Source organism: Gossypium hirsutum, chromosome D01, assembly GCF_007990345.1.
Source record: "Gossypium hirsutum isolate 1008001.06 chromosome D01, Gossypium_hirsutum_v2.1, whole genome shotgun sequence".
NCBI classification, from domain to species: Eukaryota; Viridiplantae; Streptophyta; class Magnoliopsida; order Malvales; family Malvaceae; genus Gossypium; species Gossypium hirsutum.
This window is the reverse complement of record NC_053437.1, coordinates 48,352,311-48,358,310: the sequence shown is the minus strand read 5'-3', so window position 1 is coordinate 48,358,310 and position 6,000 is coordinate 48,352,311.

The window sequence follows — 6,000 nt, the reverse complement described above, 5'->3', positions numbered from 1 at the left end:
CTAACCCGGGATAGATCAAGAAACGGATCAATTGATAGACAAATGCGGAAAAGGAAAAATTGTTGATTAGACTTTGGAGTTATTTTTGCTGCAGAATCAATTTAGGTAATTTTGTATAATAACTGAATTAATTAAGTTGTTGTTTTGTGGATTATTAAATATCTAAGCATGTTGTATTTAGATTTTCTTGCATAGTAAATATTAAGTTTTGGAAATGGATCAAATTGAAATGAAATTATAATTGAGGGTCATGATTGAAAATGGAGAAAGTATATAGTTGAAATCATGTGAAAAAGAAATGTTTAAATAATTATATGATATTTTAATTATTATTTATGTTATGAATGGATTATTGATATATGAAAATTAGTAAATTGAACTAAATTGCATTATTAGCTAAATCGATGTATGTCTGATAAAAGAGAACTATATGGATGTGTGCTTGTAATGGTATAATGTGAAGAAAGTTAAATGAAATGGATATGAAATGTGGCTCGTATGAACCTCGTGAATGCTTAGGATACAAATGACAAGTCATTAGGGTATTTACTATTTCAGGTTCTAGTCTTGGATGTCCTACCGATAGTTGGGGTCTTGCATTTGTTGCAGATTCTCTACAGCTTGTGTGAGTAGCATCATGTAGCCTAACATCTCGACCCAAAGCTCATGTAAGCAGGCCCATTTCATAGCTTGCATGAGCATTTACCGTCACAGCTTGTGTGAGCATTGTTCTTGCGTATCCAACGCTATTTTATTATGGTTCATCGGGTGAAAAATGAGTAAACAGAAATGGTAATATGAAATGGATATATGAAATGTTTATATGGAAATAGATATATGAAATAGTTATATGAAGTGTTTATATGAATATACTTATGTGAAAAGGGACATTTGAAATGATTACTTGAAATAAATATGTTAAGTGTTAAATGATTATGCGATGGTTGATTTATTTACCGTGTTTTTGAGTACATGTTTGATAACATGATAAAGTTACATGTTTTATATATGAACTCACTAACCTTGTGAAACTTGTGATGTTTATAGGTAATTAATGAACTCATGTCCAGGATATTGAGTTATCTTGTAAAATGTTTAAATTACATCCTTTATGGTAAGTTAAAGTTAAAGTTTATTATGAACTTACTAAGCTTTACGTAAGCTTACTCTATTTGATTTTTCTTCTTAGTAGATCATCGAATACGAGCAATTGATTGGATTGCTTTTGGAGATCACAATATCCATCAAGTCTTTTGGTAGCTATTCGTTTATTTTGACTGGTTATAAGTGGTACGTAGATAGGAAATTTTGGTACATGTGAGTTTATTATCATTTGGTTATGTTTTGTGCCATTTGATATGTTAATCAATGTATAAGTTTGTTAGTTAAATGGTTGTTTTTAATGCCCGTGAATGTATGAACTTATTTTATATTGAACATGTACTTCGTTGCTTTTTGGAAGGTACCTTATGCTGTGGTTGGTTGAAGAATTTGGAGTGATGATTTGGTCATGTTAAGATAAAGTTTAAGTGATGGTTGATTGAGTATGAATTGTTAAGTAGCTGTATTTGAATGGTATATGTCTAAATGTTTGAATCGTGGTGCCAATGAGGGCATATTGATTAGGCACTTAGGTTGAATGTTTTTGGTATGTTTAAATGTGTTTTGAGTACGTAAAAATGGTTGGAAATGGTATGGCTTAGGAATTAAGATTTTGTAGGTGAAATGGCTTGGTTTGATGACACTTTTAGGTGCACACGACTTGTGACACAGTCTGCCACACGGTCATGTGGTCTATTTGATTTTTGAAATAGGATTGCCCTTACGGCCTCAAGGAGTTACACGGCCTTGTGACTAGACCTGTCCATGCCCGGCCCGGCCCGACGGCTCACCCGAAATATGGGAGGGTTCAGGTAAAAATATAGGCCCGAAATATGGGCTTTGGTAAAAAAACGAGGCCCGTTTAAAAAACGGGTCGGGCCTCGGGCACCACTTTTTTGGCCCGGGCCCGGCCCGGCCTGGCCCGAATATAATAAATATATATTTTTATTTTTATTTTTTAATTTTAAAATACTTTTAAAATATTTTTATTTTTATTTTTTTTATTTTTAAAATAATTTTTTAATGTTTATTAAAAAATGGGCTGGGCCGGGCTGGGCTTGGGCTTATGATATTTTTCCCGGGCCGGGCCTGGGCAAAATTTCAGGCCCATATTTCGGGCCGGGCCGAAAAATTTTTTCAGGCTCGGCACCAACCCGGCCCGGCCCGGCCCATGGACAGGTCTACTTGTGACCCCTGTTTACAGTATTTTTCATATTTTTCTACTTTGTTTTAGATTTGCCCTTACTTGCTTCTAAATTGATTATTAGGTTCCGTAGGCCCGATTTAAGTTTCATTTTTGCATATATGCTATGAATAATGATTGGCTATTGATTTATGATGATTAAATTGAACACTGAATTGTTTTGATTTACTATTGGACTTGTTAATTGTCATAACATCCTGTAACCCTAATCCGGTGAATGAGATGGGTTAGGGGTGTTACACATATGTAACTTAACATGTTGCCATCATAAACACACTTATATATATAACCATTAACAATCTAGAATCAAACATTAACCAAGTTTCAAATTAAACTATCATCCAAATTAACACACATATGATAACACCTACGTACATGCCACATAATCGGACCAAAAACAATTAAAAGACTACCATTAACAAGTTGATAGCGTGAGCTTGTCAACGATCCGACCAACACGTTTTGAAAACCAACAAATACAAGATAAAAGAAAGAGATGGTTAGCAAATTGAGTGTTTAGTAAGTTCATAATAGAAGTACTCAAATTACCTTAACATTACAACAAGTTAAATGATAGAAACACATTGGCACAAACATGATAATCTATGGTATTTGTATGCATTCATACTCAATCTATCAACATAACAAATGCATTAGTAACTTAACATAATAAGATCATACTTTTTAACTCAATTACATAAACATTCATGCCAATTTATACCATTTTCCATCCAATTCTTACTCATTTTGCAAACATGGAAATCAAAATCAAAATCAATCTTTCTATCCATTACATTTTCATTTAATTACTGTTTCTGCCCGAAGAACCTTAGAAATTTGAGTTTGGATACACGGAACTAATTTGCTCAAATAAGCTCTCGTATTTGGGTTGCTCATACAAGCTTCAAATCAGGGTTACTATACAAGCTTTATTTGATGCTACTTATACATGCTTTAGAGAATCCGCAACACGTGTTGGATTTCAAGCCATCAATAAATAATGATTCGATACTATTCACACAAGCTTCATAGAATCCACAACACATGTTGGATCTCAAGACATTGATCATTAAATCCCTAATTAAACACCAATTCCTTTTTGGACCCTAATGGCATACCATTCATGTCATAATCATTTACTAAGTTCACACGAGCATTATTATTATATTTGTACCATTACAATCTTTGTATCATCATTTTATATATATTTCAACCAATAACATAAACATTTCATATCTATTTGGCATTCTTGTATTTATTCATAAATGTTCTATATATCATACTTTACGATTTAGTCCATTCAATGCCAAAAGTTATTCTTTTCACATTAATTCAATCAACAAGAAAAATAATACAATACAAACATAACAAAAGTTAACATAGTAAGTTCACTATGAACTTACCTAGTAAAAACAGCAACAAGCAAGACATTGAGGACTAATCCATAATTTTACCTTTTCCTCGATTATCTTTCGATTGATTCAAATCTTGATCTATACAACTATTTATTTCAATTTATTAATTATAATTACCTTATATTAACCTATGAAATGCATATGAAAGTTCAATTTTACTTTTTGAGTGCTCCTTAAAGTTTTGCATTTTATTCAACTTAGTCCTTAACATCGAAATTGCTATAACTTTCAAATTTGAGCTTCAGTTTTGAAATCGATCTCAATTTAATCCTTACTGCTCCCTATTATCTATAATTATAGAAATTTAACATCAAATTTCAAATTTATGCACTTTAGTCCCTATGTTTAAAAATTAGCAATTAAACTTTACAACCTAGTCTTTTTCATTTCTATGCTTAAAATATAACAAAATAACACCAATTTCATCAAGTATTCAACAATGGAAACTTTTGAAAATTTTAATAGTTTTACAAATTGGTACCGAGCTTGCTAAATCAAGTTCCCAAGACCTCAAAAGCCTATAAATTACAAGAAAATGACTAAATTGAACTAACCAATTGAGGGACTAAAACTTGAACGAACCCTTTGGTTTCTTAGCTATGGAGAATCAGAGAATGAATAAGAAGAAAGGTATTTCTCTGTCTTGTCACATTATTTCCTTTATTTTTTGTTTTATAATTATAACATTTTAATATTATTTTCTCATAAAATATCAACCAACCGTCCACCATAATCTAAAGTGGTCTATTTGTCAATTAAATCCTTATTTTAATTACTAAATAAATCCTTTAAACCTTTGGCCAATTAAAAACCTATAGCAATTACTCTTTTACCACTTTTACAATTTAGTCATTGTACCTTAATTAACTACCTAATTGGCAAAATTAAAAGGCCAAACTTTAATGAAACTTTATATTAACATCGTTAATATTAAAATAATAATATTTACGGGATCAATCATCAAAAATGGGTTCCAAAACCACCATTTTCGACACTAGTGAAAAACGGGTTGTTACAAACTATCTCCATGTTGAATAAGAATGCATCCTCATCTTCCCCACCCTCACCATCAACATCGTCCCCACCCTTCGTCCTAGAATTTGCTCCCACCTTAGTATCAGTGTTTTCCCCAATCACAGTCCCTGTAGCACATATAACACCTTCACTAACAATATCCACCAAACCCTCACCAACACCAAACCCACCATTATTAAAGTTTTCACTACCTTGACCTACCACTATTTCTGGATGATCTTTAGATTGAAAGAATTCCCAATATAGGTCTACATTACCCCTCTTTTTCCAAAATTGTTATTACTTGCCTAACTGTATTGTCATCATGTATTAGGACTAACCCGTTAGAAACACAAAAATATATAGGCTTTTTAGCAACTTTTTAGCACTAATTCTTGCACTTTCTAAGTAATTTTTGTCAAATTTTATACTTTTATTATATAATAATTAATTTAAACTTAATTTATAAAACATTTTTAATTTTAGTTATTTTTATAGTAATTTTGCATAATTTGGGTTATTTTTTATAGTTTTCACAAGTGGTGAAAAATCAGCTCGATAATTACCTTGAAAGAATTAATTGTTGAGGCATATTTGAAGCAAAAGCTGATGAATTAATTCTTGAATTAATATTATTTTGGCTTCGAAAAATCACCGGGATTTGTTTTCTAGTTCCCTTCTCTTTATCTTTTTTTCCAGTTTATTCTATGATCATAAATATGAATACTTGTATGTTGATGTTCCTAATTTAATTAAAATGACTTAAATCTCATTCGTGTTAGATTAATTGTGTTCTATTACTTAAATTGTTAAAATCATGTTTGTATTGTTATAGGCCTTGGTAGTTTGTTCAATTAAATAAATCATGCCTATGTTCTATTAACTTTTATATCAATTGTTGTTTAATTTTACGTTTCATAAATATTCACTTGTATAGTCCCTGTGGGTACGATAACTCGACATACTTGTTACTTTATTACTTGATACAGTTGTGTACACTTGCACATTTTCGTCCTTCCACCCGTCCCCATTAAAGGCAACATCTAGGACCCTATAATAAGCATATGGTTTAGATTCATATCCTAAGTCTTTCACATTTTTTATAATATCCTAGTAGTATAATATATTAGGGTCTACTTGGAACTTTTCTAAGCTACTAGCCACATAGCTTAACACACACACCATTCTTCACAAGTAGAAACAAACAAACAAGCTAATGTCATACATAAATACATAAATGATGTCATACAAACAAACATACACATT